Below are 22158 nucleotides of genomic sequence, written 5' to 3'. Positions count from 1 at the left end.
TTTTCTATTAATATATAGGGACTTTCCATATCCTTTTAGTATCGTTCTTATATAGGTGTTGGTAATATGTTGCACTACTCTTCTGCACATATGAGCGCAGAGCACTCAGCTATAGGATGTATGTAAATTTGAGGGTCTGATCAAAACTTTACTATCCAAACCATTAAGTAGATTTTCCTTGTATTAAATCAAGCCTTCAAAGCAAAAATGAAGTATTAGAGATGCTAGTGAAGAAACAAAGCTTCTAAAAAATAGGTGGGACAGCCTTCAAAGGCAGTCAAAAAAGACCCTTAAAAAAGACTGGACAGTAATGTGATGTGAGTTAAAATTTTTGATTATCTTAAATGGAATATGAAGCAATAGAGGTTTTATTCACTGCCATGTATGACTCAACAAGCAACACAGTTTGTGCAAGTGGTTTCTGATTTTCCCAGAGCCCATGAGTCTGTTGAGTTAAAATATTATTTTTGTACACTGTCAGTGTTTTAGTGCTTTAATGTTCTACTTTGACTCAAGCAGCTAATCCTGTATGAACATAATCATATGTTCATTATATGATCCTGTGATTATAAGTAATTGGAGTTATTAATGAAGCATTCTTACTGTGAATTAGTGAATTAGCTTATTGGTAACAAAGGAACAAAATCATGACAATAGAGGTAATCAGAACACTTAATACAAGGCACATCCTTAGTGGGGACTACCTGGGTAACTGTATTTAGCTATTTTGCAACTTAATGTCCTCAGGGACATTTAATGATCAAAGTACTGTGCCTAAAGGATCAGAACAGGGAAAATTATAAAGAAGCTACAGTATGATGCAATAAGAGCAGTATATCAAATTTCTTCTCCCTGTTGTTCCTAAGGTAATGCAATTGACGCTCATTTTAATTGGAATTAAAGAAGCAGTAGGTTCAGAAAGCAATGCTTACCACTTAAACTTCCCACCATTAGCATCTGACACTCTTCAAGGTGAATTCTCCTTTCAGTTTATATGGATGCTTTTTCTCTCATAAGCATGAAATGAGGGGAGTAGAGATCCTCCTCTTATGTGAAAAAGCAGTGAAGATCAGTTGAAGCACAGTGGATGAAAGCATTTGAGGAGGGCTTCAGGAAGGGATCTCCTTCTTCTATCAGACAATTGTATTTATTGCTTTGGCAACACTTATATTTTTTTTCTTCCACTATTAGTGAAGTTAACTCTATTTACTTATTATTTCTTTTAGGGGTCACCTTACACAAACAAAGAAACACAAATGGAGATTGCATCCTGCAAATGAAGTCTGGGATTTAACACTCATTTTTAGAGTTTTAAAATTGAGTGAAACTGAGAAATTTATCACCAGGTGCTTTTAGTACTGATTTGTAATCCATGATGCTTCATGCAGAGCTTTACTTAATTTCTCTCAAGAAATATCCTACCACAAGGGATGAAGAAGTTTTTACCAATAAATTCCTTCATCATAAATAATTGAGTAAAACGAAAAAATATTTTTGTCATATAGTAAATGGAAATATTTTCCCATGGCTTGAGATTGAGTGGTTCTCATAAACTTAATTATGTACCTGTCTGTCAAGTAAATGCATCAATGTTACATATTGTCCTTGACAGCTTGTGTTTTTACATGATATTGTAGTCGTTAACATGCGTAGTTGATGGCTCATGGACATATTTTTCATACATCATCTTTTGCTCCCCTGATTTTAGAATGAACTTCCAAGCTATGGGAAAGCTGGAAAATGTAATCTCCACCTCCTGTTTTCATGTAAGTATACAAGCCAACTCTTATATTATGTAGTTTTAAATTGATAAATGTAATTTATTAATGTAACACATGTAATGTAACACAGTAATCTTGTGTACAAACTCTGTTTCAGCTACCATCTCTGATCTCCTGTGCTAGGGATTTAAACAAAGATGCCACCTCTGGGCTATTTTCTAATTTTTCATAATATAATCTTTGTTTCTCATTAGCATTACCTCTAAATTAATGGAATTGACTGATCCAGCTGTAGATGAATAAACCAGAACAATTTATTAGAGATGTTTCCCCTGCCTGAGGCTTTCCCTGCATAGCTTTTATTTTCTTCTACCTTGCTTCTCATGGAGGCCCAGTTTCATCATGATAACATCAGACCTCATCCTAGCTAAGTTTCATCTTATTCTTGCAATTCCTTTTTGCATAAAATCTCTCAGATGATTGTTTGGATTGATAGGGAATCATTTAAAACTCTTGTCCATGCTCCTAACATCTTATGTCTCAGTTGTGATAATAGAGTTTTTTTCTGGCCTTGACAAGTTCATCACGTTCAGGTGAATGCTGCAACAAAGCCTCTGTCTCTATTGTATGATATAAGAATGCAGTGTAGTCTGTCTTCCCTTTCTGTTGAATTGTCAGCTTCTGCCTTCCATTATACCTTCATTGCCCACTTGTTAGATGTTCAAACAAGCACTTTTGTTCTTTCTTCTGTGTTGACCCTGTACTTTAAAGTTGCCATAAATGTTTAAAGGATGACCTCATTAAATCCAAGTCCTTAAAACTCTCCCTTGTTATAATGCCTATGAAAGAAATGAGAAGAAATGTCAGGCTGTGGGTGTTCTGCGTTGCATTTCTTGGTTTCCTTGTGCACCTGTCTCTGCTTACATCCCACTGGTCTGTCTAGTTTGTTTTGCAGTCCCTGGGAAGTGACAGTTTTGTCCTCATGCTACCCAGCACAGCACAGTCCCACTCCATGATTTGATGACTCACAATGTGGTCAAATTAAATGCTGTTTTAATGAGTAATACATTTAGGAATTGAGTTATGCATATTCAACTAGACTGGTTCAAATTTCTAGGTGGTTAAGCTTATCAGTCTTACATAAAATTGCTTTTGTGATGGCATTTGACTATTTTACATTATCTTTTTAAATTTTTCTCCTTGTGTTGGCCATGCAAAGTAAGACTTAATAGGTCAGAAACAGGAAGAGATTAAGTTATGAGAGGCCTAATCTGAAACCTATAATAGTATTCAGATGTTAGCTGAAGTAAACATTTATGCTGCCCAAAGGCTAGATTTTGGATTTAACCTTGAAACGCTTTTACTTCTCTTCCAATTTGTTTTCCTTGCTTATTTGATTTGTTTGTTTGTTTAGGTTTTGTTTTGTTTCTCATAATCTAGAGGGGAAACTATCTTCAGGAACATAAGGCTTCACAAATAGCTGGCAATAAAGTTTCCATCGTACAACACACAGGGGAGTTTTAAGCAGAAACTCACTCTATTCCTGAATATTCTTTATGTAGAAATATTTGGGTTTTTTCGGGAGTATGAAGACTTGGGAGTGGGATGAGACCTTGAACAAATAAGAAATAATTTGAATAGTATTCTAGCAAAACTATGGATGTCTAATGTATGCACATCCCTGATAATTTTGCCAGCAAAAATTGCATTGCACTTAAGTATTAAGCCTTTTTCTCTCCAGCCTGATCTACCAATTACTGGCCTTTTCATTTTGTCAGTAATATGCAAGCTTTCTCTTAACTCTGCTGTAATTTGCAAGGACACAAAGCATGCTTGAAATTACCTACCTGACTGCACTTTGTGTGAAGAACTCCATCCTCTTGGCTGTTTTAGATTAACAGTGAATTACAGTTCACTTCAATGCAATTAGATCTAATGAGGTGCACATGGAGACCATTGGGCCACCCTGTAACCACATTATATGGACCTGCTAGTTGCCATTTTAATCAATTGGTTTGACCTCTCAATACAAACTACGACAAAGCACAAAGAACTTTGTGGCCCAGATGCCTATTTACCTGAATGCTGGGAGAGATGATAAAAATTGTCCTCTGATCAGGAAAAACTCTTTCTCTAGGGAATCTTTTAAAAAGAAATCCTGTTTGCAAAATGTGGTTAACGTGGAAGAACACGTCTGGTGCAGATAGCTTGATTTGCAAGTTACAGTTCAAGGTACAGACTGAGCTCTGGGTGGGAGCCAGAGAGACAAGAGACCATGAACTGCAAACCCTTGGGATCACAAAGGGCCCTGAGCAAGTGAACAGGCACTGGGAGAGACAGCAGGAGCCAAAGACTGGGCAGGAACAGTGAGACTTAAACACAAGTCGGTTAAGGGGGTGGATGAAAGTCCAGGGGCTCCTTTGTTGGGGGTCCTGTGTAACTTTGGGTTACTGTGCCATGAGTAAATGGGTTTGTGGAAAGAAACATCTGAGACTCTGCTAAGGGAAAGCTGCTCTGACTGTGTCTGTGCATGTGCAGGGAGTCAAGATACTGCTGTAAAGGGGCTTTAGTCCCAGCAGTGACAGTCTCATGAATGGTCATGCTGGGAAGCTTCCTTAAGAGTTGAAGTCATTGGTCATATAATAAGCAAAGTTATAATATTACTATAAATACTTTCTTTTCTGGTATGACTTGATTTGAAGTTTCATCATTGACTGTTGGGAGCCAAAGGTTAACTTTCATTAAAAATAAAATTATCAGATGATATTCTAGTAATGAAAATAAAGGAAAACCTTATATTATCTTGTTGAAAGTAGGCAAATTTTCCTAAAAGATAGTTTTGTTTAACTGTATTCAATAAGTGTTTGTCCTTGCTTGCTGGAGAAAATATTTTCACTCAGTCTGGAACACACTCCCCAAGTCTTTATCAAGTGAATCTGCCGTTAACACCAAAGAAAGGGCACTGGATGTTAATTTACAGACCTGAACCATTATGGAGTGACTGTACATGGGGAAGAGTTAAATATGGGGTTAAAACTACGAGGAATGACTGCTCTATTTCCCAGAGAACTCTGAGTACAGCAAAGTGAAAAGTAGTTTTTTACACTGACATGGATCTGTTTGTTTCCATGTGACCATTGCTTTTTTGTTTCATGTTCTGCCACTTGTGGTAGGTCCCAACAAATACTGATAGAGAAGGGAAGAGAAAGGAAGATTTTTCAGATGACCGTGAAGTGTGGTTAGATAGCCTAATTCAGATTTTTTTTAAGGACAAAACACCCATGCAAGGGCTTAGCTTGCCTCAGTCTCCACTCCCCCTTGTATTGCTGGAGACTTTTTCTTCCACTGTGTTTGTGCAATGTGTGCTGGAGGGATATGTGCTCTTTGGGGAAGAGTGCTTTTCACCTCCAGGAGTTCACAGCATATGTCACAGTGGAATCTTGATTACTGTGTAGGACTGCAATCTCATTTCTCTTTTTGAATTCCATTGACAGTTTTTGTATCAGACAGGTAGCCCATGAGACCAAGGCTACTTGATTTAACTGCTTACTTGGTACAAGTAGCAATGACAGAGGTGTGGAAAAGGAAAGAAGGGGTCCCTAAGCATGGATTTAACAGAAATGCCAGGAAAACCTGTCCTGGACATGGGCTCATGCACACAGAGAAAAGAAAGTATGAGAAGAATAGGTAGATGAAGTCTTTAGGAGATGCAAATGTCTATGGAGCTGTCTCTTTCATATGTCTGAAGAATTCTTCAGGCAATCTGTAAAGGGAGACCCTCTCTAATCTCCTTAATGCATGAGTTTAATTTCTATTCTACCTTCCAGAATAATTTTTGTGTTTGTGCTAATGAAGAATTTAAAAACAAAAGAAAGAAAAACAAACAATTTTTAAAAATTGAGGAAAAAAAAGTAGTCTGGTCCTTTTTAGGTATTCAAAGGGATTTTTGGGTTATTTAAAATGTGTTAAATACCTCTATATACCTAGAGACAGTAGTAGTGGCTTGTCTATTCTTCATGAAACATAATATTAATAGGCCGATAATGTTTGGGAAGTGTATCTACTCAGTATTTGCATTGTTAAAACCTTGGTAATTATGGCCTCGTGCCTTGGAGAATAGATATTTGCAAATAATGGCTGAAACAATTCTCATTAGTAATTTCCAGGAGACTGAAATAGCTCAGTTTTATAAGTCTCCCTGGTATATTTGAGAATTATTGTCTTACAACTTTTGGAATATCTTCTGCACCATACCTTGTGAGAGGACATGAGTCAGATATGCAACCTAACAGGAATCAGCTATGAATTCCTGGTTATGAGTCATGCTGAGGAACAATGTCTTGATCCTTGCTTGAAATTGCAAGCATGTAAACTTCCTTCTTCCTATTGTGCTTAGCTTCTAAATGAGTAAAGTTCTTTTGTACTTTAATTAAAGGAAACACCCTAAAAAATCCTTTTTTACTGTAGTGACATGTATGTTGAAAAAGAAAGATAGGTTTTGTGGTAACTCAATGAAATAAGTATTTTACAGAAGTTCCCAGATTAGATAAAGGTATTTTTATCTCATGTATATACAATTTTTTAAAAAACCTTGTTTCTGTTATGAATACATATTCATTTAAATGAATTAAAACCCATCTTCTGTTTCTAATGTAGGTTATCAGTTGATAACAGATATAATTATCAATGAATTGTATGACCCATTGGTAATTGATTAATACATAAAGCATATTTTCTTGCTTGTAGACCTTTTATACTGGAACCTTCCCATCATACAGGCTGCCCAATACTGTATATAGTTACCACAATATGAACAAATCTGAGAGTTTAAGTTTTCTGCACCTAATGAAGTCCATCTAATGCCAAAACTGAAGATCAAAACATCCTGAACAATTTTAACTGGCTGAAAATATTGCTAGCCTATGGAATAAGCCTCCTGAGGATGTATGCTAGCCACTACACAAGGCATTGAAAAGTGTTCCTGTAAGATACAACCTAGATTAGAAATGTTTTCAATTACATCTCCCATGGAATCTTTAACTGTACTGTGAACTAACTGGTATGGACAGCTGCACTAAAATTTGTCTCCTATAATGCAGATTTTTCTATACTGTTCAAGTACATTACAACTATGGTGTAAAAGGTACTTAACCTTTTTCTGTTATTTTCTTACCGAGAATTAAAATGCATGTGTGTTTAAGGTAGGAATTCTTCTTGTGTAGACTGGGTTGAGATACAAACTTGTAAAGGATTTATAAGTAAATAGGCAACTTGAAATACCCATTGACTTGACTTGTGTTTGAACTCCTTTCCTTTTTCTTTCCAAAGGTTGGTTGATGTCAAAGGCCATCTGTTTCCTGTAGTGCAAGAAATGTATAGACGTTGAGAGAACTGAATTTTAATCTGTTCAGTAAACTACAATTTAAATGTTTGTTTCAAGAATCTGAATAGTTACTAGAGTGGAATTTTGAGTGCAGTTATTTTCTGCTTGTTTGTGTATTTAAGGCCTGAGTGTTATGGTATCTCTCACAGTAATGAAGGAAGGCATAGTCTCACTGTGCCAGTACTTGTTGAGGATATCCAAATCTCAGATAACTTCTGAATGGAGGAACTGGATCTGATGTGAAACATCCCTGTGGAGGAGAACTTTCTCAGTAGTAGGTAAGGAGTGTTCAACTGAAGCTCCCCATTCCATTTTGTTTCCATGTGTACACACAGTCCTGGTGCCAAACTGGCTCTTAGAAAGATGGAACATCTTGAGAGCCCAGATTATTAATTTATGATTAAAGAAACACTGCATTTAGGCATCTCATATTTGGGTGCTTTCACTGTCAGGATTAAACAAGAGTATTTTAATATTGCTAAAGTACATAGTAATAGTTCTTTTGCTGATGATCACATATCCTTTATTGGCAGATATTATTTACTTTTTCATATTCTTTATCTAATTCTTGAGGGTAAACTAAATTTTTAAAACTAAAAATATTTTCCTCTTTGACACTCAAAGTAATTTTACTTCGTTTGTATAAAAAATAATCTGTCACTGTGCTTCTACATAAATATTAAAAATTCTTACTCCTATGTGACATAAAACTGTATAATTAAATAAAATAAATAATGAATGGAAAACTTGCAGGAATTTCTATTGTTCTGGTGGGTTTTTTTTTGTTATGCTGTTTCATTGTTTGGTTTTCTATGTGGCAATAATAATAACAGGAGCATTTGCAAAACAACAGCATTTTGGCTTCAAACCCAATTAGAACAAAAAGCACAATAACACATTATAATATAAATCTGACATGAAGTTTTCCTTTAGGAGATATTCAGTTTTTAGCTTTAAACAAGTCCCTTAGAAGCTTTAGGGTTCTTAGGATGCCTGGAGTCAATTTTGAACAATTTTGCAACTTACTACAGGGAAGCTTAATTCAAATTCAACAAAACACTGAAAGAGGTAGTGCTTTGGGGCACTTAACTTCCTCAAAGGACCATCAGTATGAAACCTCAGATGGGGAGAAACAAGATGTAAATAAAATATGTCAACCTAAAGCCATGGTAAATAGCAAAAATAGTTCTCTTTTCTTAAAGAAAAGTTTTACTTCACACTATCAGGACATACAAATATCACTGTGTTAGAAAAATTATGAAAGTGCATTGTTTCACTGTCAGAGGGTTGGCTGAAGTTCTGTAGTGGAAGAGGTTCAATTATTAGTTCCAAATACAATTTAATTCTCTATTCTTATTTGAGAAAGGTTTGTCTGGCATTGGCCTTCAAATCTGCATTCCCAAAGGAAGTACATCCTGCAGTGCTGCCACAGAGAGCACCCAATGATATAGGTGAAGAACTTTCATTTTGTGGGATTTTAACATTGGATGTATTGATGATGTGACTCCTTGCCTAAGGTCCACTGGTGTGTTTTCTGATCTGGGACAAACTATGACAGCTTTAATGTTAGAAAACAACAAATAATGTCTTGAGTGTTCTTATGATTAATTTAGGTAGAAAAAAACCCAGAAATTGAAAAAATTCCTGCCCTTGCAGACTCTCAGTACTACTCGGTTGGTAGTACTTGTTTTTGCCTGTCTGCTCATGATTAACAAATTATTTCACACTGAAATTAGCAGTAGAATCACCTCCATATATGTATCTAGAAAACTGATCACCATATTTTTATTAATATTCAGCAGTCCTGTTCTTCTGTGAACGCTTTTCTTTCAATACCATTCTCCCAAAGAGATGCAAATATCACACACTTCCATTAATAGCACATTAATTGTGGTGCTCTTGCTACACGAAAGAATAACATCTGATATAAGAAGCATATCGAAAATAACATTTTTAATCAGGATGTAGAAGAAAACCACTATTCTGCCTGAAAATTCCTAAAATACTTCTTTTCCCCCCAGATTCTTTATGCAATGGTGCAATTGTGACACTAAAACTCCTCTGCCATACATACATTCAAGTTTTTCGATGGCTTAGTCTTGCTATTTTTGAACTGTGTGTACTTGCAGTTAATAGTCAATATTATATATACTATATCTTTGTATATGGATCTAGGTAAAATTCTTTTAGACACATAGTGAGATTTTTACAATCCCTTTTCTTATTGGTGAATCTATTGATATGCCTAGAAATTAACAAAAGAATTACAGTATGAACTGATAAAATTATTTTTAATTCTGTTCAGAATGTTTTCGCTTCAACAGCCTGAAGGAGCCTGTCACATACTCCCTGGATTTCGTTAATGCTTTATTGAATATTGGAATTTTTTATTGTTTATTTGATTGTTTGAACTTGTTTGTTGAAAGAAAATTGTGATGAAGAGAGATATGATTGAGAAATGACAGGTAGAATATAGAGAGAGATGATAGATATATGATAGGTAGATTTGGGGTACATATATAAAATAAATTACTTATGAGGAGGGTAGTGAAACACTGGAACAGGTTGCTCAGGGGGGTGGTGGATGCCCTATCCCTGGAAACATTCTGAGTCAGGCTGGACAGTGCCCTGAGCAACCTGATCTGGTCAAAGATAACCCTGCTCATTGCAGGGGGGTTGGACTCGAACTTTAAAGGTCTCTTCCACTTCAAACTATTTTATGATCATTATGTAGGATTTTGCTTCCACTTTTCTTGAAGAATGGAAATAAAAGAGGCCAATTTGGGGGTGAGGAGCTGGGAGTGGAAGAAACCTCTGTGTTGCTCAAATATACTATTTAACTAACTTAATATTTCACTGTATAGCAGGCCTATACCATTGCTAACAATACAAGAAGAATCTCTTAAAAAAAATATGAAAGTACATCTGACCCTTGAAGATATGCACTATCAGAGGTTTATGTTTTGAATTTTGTTAAGGAAACTCCGTTGAGATTTTCATATGTGAACAATGCACTGGACTTATTTTTCCCTTGGCCATTATTATATCTCACGGTCTTTTCAAAATATTTTTTGACTATTTAAATAAGGTATGTAAGTTTACATATCCTTTTTCTGATCTGAAAATAAAGCTATTTATATTGACTAAGAGATTGATATATTTCTGAATGGAATGGAGGGGATATTTAGAAACATTTAATATTAGCAACTTTCTCTGCCAGTGTATAACAGAACAGGTATATAAACAAGACCAGTCCTAAGTACAGCAGAAGGTATTGCTCCTGGCAAACGTTAACAGGGAAAAAATGACTTGTAGTATCTCATCACTGTAGCATGGTACTGTGAGGTCAAAACATTTGTCCCATGTTGCTTTCCCTATTTTCTTCAGTTTGACATGCTGCACTAAAAAGATACAGACCTGCTGTCACAATCCTGGTAAATCAAGTTGTTGATTTCAAATATTTTCAGCCCCTTCAGGGTAAAAGCACTATGCTTGCAGCCTCACCAGTGAGCCAGATGAGCCCTTGGTACATTGTATAGTCAGTTTATTACCTCTGTCTAATGCTGACTGAATAATGTCAAGAGTAAAAAAGATGGTTGTGCATATTCCCTTCACTTTTTTCCTTCCCTGAGGCAGCATGTACAAGGAATAGAGATGTGTACTGACAATTATCACTGTACTAATTTGCTTTGTATCATTTGCCTTCACACATGCTTCTGTAAACACCTAAAAATTGTAATCCTCCCACTATTTTCAGGATTCACTGTTAAATAATTCCCCTACAAAAGAGTATGAATGTAAAAAATAAGATTTTTGTCACAGCTGCCATTTAATACTAACATTTCTTCCAATGCTAATCCTTGCCAGTCTGCACGCTCTCATCTTCTCTTGCCTGCTTTCTCAGGAATGATCTTGTCTTTCTTTCTGTGTAGGGTAATATCTCTGTCACTTTCCTTTTATTGGGCCAGTGGTCAGCATTTAAGAAGTTTTTCTACCTTCCTGTCCTTTGATATTGTATAATATCAGGTATCGAATTATAATTATAACATTACTGTAACTGCTCTAGAAACACACTGATATTTCCTTATCTTGATTAATAATGTGCAGCAGCATCTCTTAGAATGAGAAAAATGTTGCTCTAATATGGGAAAAATTAAATTGACCACACAATACACGACTACTATAAAGCAGGTTAAATACAAGCTCAATATCTCACTCAAGAAATAGAATAATTTAAAAAAATCAATGTGTAGGATTAACTTTGCATAGGCAAGTCTGGCTCATGCTCACCAAGGCACTAAGCTTCAGTTTTTTAGTTTGAACTTTATTCACTGTAAATTAAATATAAAGTTGCTCTAAACCAAAGTAATAGAAAATCCAATTTAAGAGAAAGAATCTTAAAAGAATTAAAAACAAAACAAATTTCTGAAACAAAACGCAGACGCCTCCTCTGAAACTTGCTGGATAGCACATGTGGTTGGTAAAGCATGGCATCACAGAAATGTCTTTGTGCTATGGTATGGACAAAGCAAGTGCTAGGAAGAATGCTGTAGATGAACTAAAGTCAGTTGTAAGGTACCCAGTCCCTTCCAGAAGGTGTTAACTAGTTACTTGTAGCACCTTTCCTCCCTTTTTCTCCTCCTCCTATTTTCCATATCCCAACCATTCATTATGCTAGATAATGGAGCTGTTGGGATGTATTCAGAGAGCCAATTTTATAAAAACAAGTACAAATATACATTTTTCAAAGCCAAAGAGAAAACAGCTTTCCTGAAACAAGTCAACACTGCATCCCACTGTCAAAAGTGACCATAGTGTGGCAAGGGGGCTTTATTTTTTGTTTTCTTAAAAAGGAAAGTCATGCCATTTATAAAGATTTTGATAATAAAGTCTAAAACAGAACACCAAACAACTTGCTTTTGTCAGTTCTCTATTATGCTCATGATAAACAATGATAATTTATCTTAAGGGAAAAGTTCAGGATTTCTTAATTTTTATTTTTTTTTTTTTAAATTAGGAATGTTTGTACTCTGTAAAGATGTTTCTATCCCAGCTGTAGTATTCACCCTGGTATACTTCTTGTATTCGTCAGTGTACCTTAATCAGATAGTGAAGGGAATAAGAAAAAGATCAAAGTTACAGTGTTGGATGCATACAAATATATATCCATTTTAATCTTTAGAGACCAGCCTGTATGGTTAGTATAGAAAAATAAATATTTTTTGTTTGGTTGTATTTTTTTTCAGTGAAAATCAATGGTTCTCTACAGATGAATGGTATACCTTAAAAGAAAAATAACAACTCTACAGTTCCACTTGGTCTGAAAGTAACCAAGAATGAGGAACACTTAATTTGTCAAGACATTCTGACAGGTCTCATCAAAAGTCTAGTATAAACTTTACTAGTTTGGCTCATTAAATTGAAAATGGGCTTGGAAAAGGTCATGGGGAATTAGAGGTTACAGAACAAATAATCAAACCAATTAGCTATAACTTGAATCTTGTGAGCTGCCTAAAAGAGAAAGCAGACCTGACTTTGTCAAAGAGAGAAGGATATTAAAATTGCATACCGAGAAGTAATCCAGAAACTTAATACAAATATGTACAATACTGCTGATGTCTGGGTTTTGTTGCTGCCATTTTTTTTGTTTGTTTTGTTTTGTTTTAAAGTACTAAACCTCTCCCACCCAACATAATGATAATTCTGTACTAAGCTCCTTATCAGTTTTAGAGGTTTCTGATTCACAGTGGAGATTGCTTATTTATATTGTGATGTTAGATCTGTTAAAGTCTCACGATCTGATCCTTCTCACATGTTATATTGTAAATTAGAAATAACTCCACTGAACTTAATTATGTCACTGTAAAAGTGATATAAGAGAAAACAGGACATTAATGTCCATGGTAATTTTGATTGGAATAATCCATTCTATGAAATCTGAAAATGTATACCAAGTGGTCAAATGCTTTTTCTCTTCATGCAAGTTGACAGAAAATTCTTGTAAGTTCTTGTATCAGTTAGCCACTTTGCTGAATTTTATAACATGTTCAATAGCAGTACAAAATTGCCTTAAAGAAAGCTATCCATCTAGCAACTCTTTTGTTTTCTTTAGTACTGAGCTAAAAGGGTCTCTATTATTTCCTAAAAAGAATTATTATTTTTTAAATTTAATTTTGTTAATTTGCAGGCATGTATCAGATAAATTGTCTGGTCATGATCTGAAGGAGAATCAGACTAACATAAAAATATGGGTTGTATTTCTTTTTTAATTTATTCAAGGACTGTCAGAGGGACACTTGGTTCAGATAAGTCCCCTGAAGATTATCACTGGAGCTCACAGGTTTGACCACTTGGCTGTCCTCGACTTCTCTGCTTCTCACATTGGCCAGTATTTTCAGAACTGTTCTACACCTTCTTCACTAACTTAATTTATTTTTCCCAGTGACTACAATTAACATTTTTGCATGAGGGCATGCTTTGAATGATGACTTGCATTTACTTCTTAGAGATTACTTTAGTCTGAGAAAGATGGATACCAAAAATTTAAACTACTCTCTCAGCTGAGATTATTAGCTCCACTGCCCCAGACAGAGGCTGTGTAATTCATGCAAGCTCAGGGTTTTGGCTCCATTGCCCTAAAGTTGTTAGGAAACTAGAACGTAGTGTGTGAAAGAGTTTGCTGCTGAGAAGGGGATTCTTCTGCTGGACTGGAAGGCAGAGAAGGCTCAAGGCTGGATGTCTTCCTAAACAACTGAGAACTGGCATGTTTCACTTAAATGGAAATCACAGATAAGCTATTTGAGAAATGTAATACCTTTATCAGCACAAAAGGGGATAAATAGCAGGAACTGGCAGCAGAAGGGAAATGCTGCCCTGCACGTGTACAGCACTTATTTAGAATCAGACTCTATTGAACATAACTGCTCAGAAGGCTGGAAAGAAAACTGAATAATGGCATTCAAAGACAAAGCCTTTACCATACGGCAACATTTGTGCTAAGTGCTTTCAAAGTGCCAAACTATCATTTTGGATGTCATCGGAGAGAGCAGTTGATGAGTTGAAAGTGACAAAAGGTCACTTCTTCGGGGCTAGAAATGACTTCAAAAAACAGACTTTTCAGAATCAGCAATCTACTAAAGTTGTAACACAACTGTGTGGTATGTTGAGCAGTCCTGAAAAAAACCAGAACACTGGTATATGTTTCATAGCAATGTTAAATTTATAAACTTCCTACAGCCTACTAAAATAACATTTCAGGATCTACTCAGCTTGTGATCTTACCATGCTACTCATGTTAGAGATAAAAGAAAATTAAATTCTGTGTTTTTGAGGCATATGAACAGAATGACTGAATGATCTTAAGCAGGGCCTGCAGTGACATCCTTTGTTCAACTCAGTTTTAAAACGAAGGTAAAGAGATGGTTTCAAACAATATTATTATGTTCTATATTAGTTTCCAAAAATAAACTTTATGTTCTATATAATTTTCATCACACATTATTCCAGATATGGAATACTTGGTTTGATTTCTAATAATTCAAGAATTTATTTTTGAGTTTTCTTTGATTGTGAAAGGAAAGATGTGGCAAAGTGATAATTTTATATCAGATAATAAAGGCTTCTGTTTAATTTGAAATTAGGTTGTTTTTAGAAAAACACATCAATTGTCTAATTGTCATAATTTGACTGTAATTTGAAATTTTTTAAATACAAGATTCAACCCATCAACATATTACTATTAATGTCTTTCTCTGGCAGTTACATGTCTTCTATTTCTGAGCCCTTTTTTTTGTTTTGTATTTGTATTTATATTAAAATATTGAAGAGTAGTATATTCTCAACAATAAAAGGCTAGCAATGCATATAAACTTGTGATATAGGAACAAATTCCTTTAGGTCAAAGTACTCACCTACAAACAGAATGCTGTTTCAAATACCCTTTACCTACTGTCAGAATATAGTCTAGATGTAAATCAATGGTATTTGTGTCCTTATGATAATGCTTCCCTGTGGATTATATGCATACATGGCCTCTATATTATATGTTTTACTGCTTTCTAAAACTTACCCCAAATTCTTAGCCTTTGTTCTCTGAGTTGTTTTGGATGCAGGATTCATGAACATTCTTCATATTTAGCTCTTCTTCTCATTAAAGTTCTGATCTTACACAGTTCTGAATTGTAAGCAAAAGTCACTGAATCTAGAGTCAAAAACAAATAATTAACAAAATATTACCAAAGCCTTAATCTTGAAATGTAGCATGGAGATGTTTGCTGATTAAAAGATTTTCATTTTCTATCTATTTTTGACCGAAGTGTAGGCAGAAGTCAAATGTTCTGTAGAGGGCATAGGAATGAGGGTAATGCAGCAGCTCTGCCAACTGCCAGACTTTGCTCGTGGGTAGTATTTATTTAGAGAGATAAATAAATAATGCTTTTAAATCACCATTCTCACTGGGGAAAACACCGAGGAGACTCTGGGCTATGTTTAGGTTCATGTCTACAAACAGCTAGAGACAACACCAGGCTAAATGTCTTGCCTCAGGTCAGATGTGGTTTATTAATCCAATCTGAGTGGAACCCAAGGTGCTTGACTTGCAGTACCTTTTCTGAATGCACTGCTTTATTTTTAAAAATGAATAACATAATCAGTCAAAAACCTCCAAAAAAACCCCTCATGAAATATTTATCATGAACCAGCTTCAGATGTGGTACTTCAGATAAAGCACAGGCTAATTTTGCTATAATATTTGCTAAAAGCCCTTTTGATAGGAGAGCTGTCATCTGTCAGTCTAAGGGAAATGGTGGGATCTCATCAGAGCTGTATAGAAAGTGTTGGCTTCCTCTTATGGTTTCTGCATTTGCCCTTTGTTGTCAGCTGCATAGAAAATGAGGTTTCTGGATTTTCCCATTTTTAGGATACCTGGAGATATCACATTTCCCATTTACTGATATTGGTCTAGAGATAAACTCATATCATATAAACTCATGATGTAATAGGTCATAAAATTTTATTTTAAAAACTGGTAAAACAAAATTCAGTGAGGAAGAGATTTTTCTGCATTGTTGTCATCTACGCCCTCCATGTAAAAAATGCAGAGCAGATTCCTTTGTTTTGTATAAAATGTCTGTGTTGCTGTAAAGTACGAGGCTCTGTTGATTACAGTCATAGTAGAAGATGAAACTTCCAAGTAAAAAAGGCCTAGAAATTCTTAGAACACCAACCTATATTACTTTAAAGTCAAATGGAATAGAAGGATACCTCAAGACTTAAAGCATTGTATATGAATCTTTTCTTTTTCAGTGATTAAATTCTATCCAGTGCAGTGAAATTCTCAAAATTGAGAGGAAGAGTTATGAAGGAGTCTCAGCCATTTCTACATTCATGAGTTGCATGACAATATGTAAGTTGTCTATCTTCCTTTAATAGTGCTTATCAGTCCACTGAATTTGACATTTTAATCATGTTCATGTTCTGGATTTATGCAATTTATTGTTATATTAGTGATCTGAACACTCCCCAAGAGTGGCTAAGTGACAGTGTTGTGAGCTTTATTTTTTTTTAAATGCATGTCCTAAGAGGATTGGTGAAGATTATAAAATATTAAACAGGAAGTAAAATCTCACTTTGGTAATTAACTGACTAACAGTACCTAGCATTGTTTTAACAGAAGTTATATTAGAAAATGAATTTTTTAAAGTAACATTCCACCTTACCAACAATTCTGCAGAGTGCTGGCCATATTATCTTGTTCTGAGGTGGAACCTAATCACTCTGAATCACCATGAAATCCTTTCCAAGAGGCTGTAGAATCACTGAACTGTTCCTAGGCCTTTGATCTTGAAATTTTAAAATAGAACAAAAATATGAAACAGTTACATAATCTTTCCAGCTTTAGCAAACTCAGCAAAATCAAAACCAAAACAAGCAAACTTACTTGGAATATTGTTCAATGAGCCAAGTGGGTACTGGCATGCTTAAGTGGGTGAAGGGAATGTAGAGTTACAGGATATTTTGAGATACTTCTTGTAAAATGCCATTAGGTACCATCTTCATTCTGAATGTGTATGCGAGGAGTCAAAGAAATGTTAAAACCATTTGTTGAAATAAGAGGCATCCAAGTTGTTCCCTTATCAGGATTATGTACTGGGGCAAAAGATTTTGCCCCTAAGGTGAGAATTATAAGTTTAGCCAGTGAACAAGGAGTCAGATTTTAATAAAGGCAAAATAAAGCTCACAATATAACTGTGATGCAATTTAGTATGCTTGGGCTTGATAGCTACAAAGATGATTTAAAGACAGATAAAGAGAAAATAATAAAATGGACACTAAATCTTCAGACCTGACAAAACATTAGACATTTATTTGGAATAGAATAGTCTTGTTACAGTAAATACAGTAAACTAACATGTTTAACTTCATAGAGGTCATTGTTGCAGAGAGGAGTTTGGTGAGCAGTGCTGGTCAAGTTGCAAATGTACATTGAAATGCAAGCTAAATATTTATACCCTTTATGAGGAATGTTTACTTTTTTATCTCTAACCTTTAAGTAACTTCATGCAATTAGAAAATAATTATCTGATGACTATATTTTCTGCTGAAGCTTGTATTAGGATATCAGAATTCAAGAGAGAGGAGGCAAACTCAGAGGAAGCATCTTATAAAATTTGAATCTTGCTGGAGGTGGGATGCTGTTAAGCTCATACTCACTTTTACATTGATGCAACTTCATCCTTAGAAAGGTAAATCCATTTCTAAATTGGATAACTGGTTGATACATTAAATCAATTCACACTTGGGGTTGCATAATTACAACTTGTTGTATATGACATACTGCACTGGAATAATTTTTAAAAAAGGTCAAAACCAGTTAAAAACAAACTTCCAACTTACTTTTTGCGTTAGACTGATTACTTAGAATTTAATAAAATACCCAGCCCTGGAAGAAAGAAAGAGGATGACATATTGTAAAACTCTACCCAATAATAGCCTGGGACAAATGGAATTTATAAATCTCATGACTTGTTTTTTATTGATCAGAAGCTTATCATAACATTTGAATTAATAAAAATACAGTTAAAGCCATTCACAAATGATGCTTGGACATAAGTGCAAGTAGGCTTTATTGATTTCTAGTGTCAGCTGGGCTTCAGAGAGATTTACCATATGTTGAACATATGAAAATAGCAGGAACAAAAATAAAAAAAATCTCTCCTACTCTATCAGCTAATAAAATTTTAAATGTTTGTAAAGAATTGAGTGGGCTCAGAGCAGCACATCCATGTGTATTTCATAATATCCCATCAGTTAAATGAACTGCACAAATAATCGGTTAAAATCTTTTAAGTACATTTTTGCGACAGAATTTATTTAAAACACACTTTTACTATTTTATCAATATTTTTCTGGGTACTGAGTTAAGTATGTTTTCCATAGAAAAAGCAATGAAAATTAATTTTCTATCTATGCCTTCTCTATGTAACATACCTGCCATGGATACATAACATAACAGTGGGAAAATAATCATAACCAGATTTGGTATGCCTTCATCTTCCAAAATTATTTTCAAAGCATTTTATGTGGCTCTTAAAAGTCTTCTGAATTGTATCATGTCAGTTTCTGGTCATAGGCCAAAGAACCTTCAGCATCTTACACTACAAGGTAATATGACAAAAATGTATGTCTGAGAAACCAGAGAAATAATGCAGTGTAGATATACAGTGTGGAAAGTAAGATTTGATGTTGTTATGGGGATCTTGAGACCTTGAGTCATTAGGACAGTGTTATAGGAATGAAAAAAATTGTTTATGTAAGACTCATTCGTTTGAAACTTGATGAATATGGACCTTGTTTACTTTTTTACAGCTTTAGTGGTAATTGTCTCCTGTAGTACTGGTTCATGTTAACTCATACTCCACTGCCAGTAGGTGAAATGGCTTTTATCCTTTGGCTTTTGCTCAGATGTGGAAGCTCCCAGTATTCAGACCTTTTACCTACTATATTCATATGTACATTGATCAGAATTACTCCACTGGTCAATTCAGGATAAATTTTGAGAATTTGTAAATAGTTTTTTGAAATTATTGAGAATCTTCTGAATTGCAAAGCTATTTAATCTTAATAGAAGTGATACAACCTAACATAAGGAAGAAGGTAACCTAGAAAATACATTTCCTAAAACCTACCACTTCCCTTCTAGTGGTTTCTTTAAAGCTCTTACACTGGAACTTATCCATGTTTGTAAGCCTGTATACTATTCAGACTGTTACTTCTTTTTTAGAGAATGACTTTTGAATATTTGAGATGACCTGTCTTTATTTGTTCCTAATAAGTTATATCACTTTGTAGAGAAGCAAGGGAACTGGACTTCTCAGCATGGAGAGTGTTTATTAATCTCTTACCTCCTCCGCCAAAATTTATATTAAGCTTTTTATTTTCTTTTTTTTTTTTTCACAGAGTCTGCAATTAATCTAGAAATTTATTTGATAACTGCCTTGTATCATTTGACCACTGACACAGATCAGCCTGCCTGATTTCCTAACTGTTGTGGGTTAGCCTTGGCTGGAAGCAAAATGCCCACCTGGTTACTCACTCACTCCCTTCTCCCATGGAAGTGGGACAAAATAGAAGGAAAGTGTGAAGACTTGTGGATCAGGATGATGAAAGCTTAATATCAAAAGCTGTGCATATAAGCAAAGAAAGAAGGGGAAAGCATTTACCAATAGGCTGGCAGACATTTAGCCATTTTCTGGAAAGCTGTGCCTAAACATATGTAATGGTTGCTTAGGAAGACAAATGCTGCCACCACAAACATTCCTCCTTTCCCTGAGCTTTTACTGCTGAGCACAATGTCATATGGTTTAGGATATCCCTTTGGTCAGTTTGGGTCAGCTCTCCCAGACACTTCCCTCCAATGTCTCACCTGCCCCCAGCCTACTCGCTGGGGAGGAAAAGGAAGGTGCTGAAATGTCTTTACATCAGGGCATTGTCAGCACTGCTGTAGCCACAAGCCCAAAGCACAGCATTGCTGAGAATCCAACTCCCTCCTAGACAGAACCAGTGTGCTGATTTTGAACAATACTGTTTGCAAAGATGGAAACAATTGTGCATTGTAAAGTACTTCTTTTTAAGGCAACTGCTGTTAGAATAGGCTGTTGACATGAGAGAGCAGCCTGTAAGGGGAAAATAAAGATTGTGCTCATCAGTAGACTTTACATATTTTCTGTTCCCTCCTTGTTGATAAGATTCATCTGTCCTATGGCCAATGATAAATAAAATGATATATCTGAGAAAATAATTTATTTAGTAAATACTATATTTAGTTGTTAACAAACATGATGGTCTTGGGAAAATAAAAAGAAATGAGACAGGCTAGATTTTATACAGTAGCTTTTGCCATTCATTCTGTAAGTGCTAAAGGAATTTGTAGTTTTAAATTTGCATTTCTTGTGCTATTTTTAATTTCATTGTAATATGTAATATTTGAAGCATCGTTAATAATTTCTATTTTTTACAACACAACTGTTTGAGAGGTGAACAACCTATCAAAAAAGGCATCCTCAGATTACTCCATACTTTAAAATAGAGTCTATATAATCCATGCAAATCTGAGACAGAGTGTGTTTACATGCATTGATCCAAAGGCTACACCTAAGACACCTCCCAGCAGGATCTGCCAGAGAATATCTCTGATTCAGCTGAGGACGTTTTAGACCTGTAACTACACAAACAAGATTTGAAACTGAGGTCTTATGGAATTCAGATATTCCTGCTGTGGTGAGTTAGTGGTTCAAACAACTTATCCAAGGACTTCAGCAGATGTCCCATTAAGTGAATGAGAAGCCAGTCTGCTCTACCCATCTGGATGATCTTTCTTGTTCTGCATTTTATGGGCATCCCCTACTTTTCAGGAACTACTGCTCTAGTCTTGTTAGGCTGGTATTTTTCAAAAATAGCCATGTGACATGTTTCCAGTTTTAGAATACTCAGGCAAATAAAGGGTGTTTGACAAGTGTTTCTAAATTGTCTGAGTGTATTTTTGCTATTTCTTTTAATGGAATGAATGCTTACATATATAGAACTCTCAATTTCTAGATCCTACACAAAATAACGAATTTGCCACAAAAGGCAATAATAAGGCCTTTCAAAGAATTATATCAATTTGTAGAGACAAATAAAATAATAAAAATCCCAACATAAATAAACAGAATACCCAAAAAACAACAAAAATTTCCCAAACTAATCCTTGTAACAGAACTGCATCACCAAAACTGAAAAATGTAATTGCCTGAAAATTTCAAAATTTCATTTCATTAGAGGCTACAATTTTCAGTGGAAATCAGTTAACTTGAAACACACTGTGGTTGTCATCTTAAAGCAAAACAATCTCATCATAAATTCCAAGCAGACTGTAGAAAAACATATGGTTTAATAAATACGATAAACTTCATTGCTGAAATCATACACATAAACCAGATCTCCATCTGAACTAGTAACACAAATTATAAAAGAAGCCCTTGAATAGGCATTCCCCCCTTTAATGAAACACGTTTCAGTTGAAAACTATAAGATTAAAGAACCACAACAAAAGTTTCCCAAAGTCATATCATTTATAACTACAACCAGTTTCCAGATGCAAAAATGTTCAGCTGTTTCTACTATGAGCTCACAATTCCAACCATGCCTTTCCCTGATCTGCAAAACTCCTTCAGTCTGACTTTTGTGTGTAGAACTGCCTAAGTATTACAAGTCCAGTAACCTTTGTTGGGACTGGTCCTTTGCAGAGGAAGTTAATATATAACAATTTACAGCATCAAGACTATATCTTTCTTCTCCAATTTATGTCTTTCAGATCTGTTCTAATATTTTATATTTTATTTGCATTAAAATTAACAAAATACTGTAAACAACAACATTATAAACCATTTAGTTTTATGATATCGAATAAAATATTTGACACGCATTTTGAATTCTACTAGGAAAAGCAAGCAAACAAAAAGAATCAAAAACCCCTTGCTGAAGAGAGACCTTCATATCATTTGTCTTGAAGGAAAA

General features: G+C 35.0%; 1 long non-coding RNA gene across 1 annotated transcript; it reads left to right on the top strand.

Annotated features, from left to right (window-relative positions):
- The first annotated feature begins 1201 nt into the window (after positions 1 to 1201).
- LOC148222820 (uncharacterized) lies at positions 1202 to 21126 on the top strand. Its single transcript, XR_015805262.1, has 5 exons — positions 1202 to 1766; positions 7227 to 7382; positions 16408 to 16507; positions 17708 to 17846; positions 19561 to 21126. It is a non-coding gene; the product is annotated as an uncharacterized LOC148222820 (long non-coding RNA).
- Positions 21127 to 22158: the final 1032 nt, after the last annotated feature.

This window comes from Sturnus vulgaris, chromosome 9 (genome assembly GCF_052056855.1).
Source record: "Sturnus vulgaris isolate bStuVul1 chromosome 9, bStuVul1.hap1, whole genome shotgun sequence".
NCBI lineage: Eukaryota > Metazoa > Chordata > Aves > Passeriformes > Sturnidae > Sturnus > Sturnus vulgaris.
Note: the sequence above shows the minus strand (reverse complement) of the source record. Positions and strands in the feature narration are given on the sequence as shown.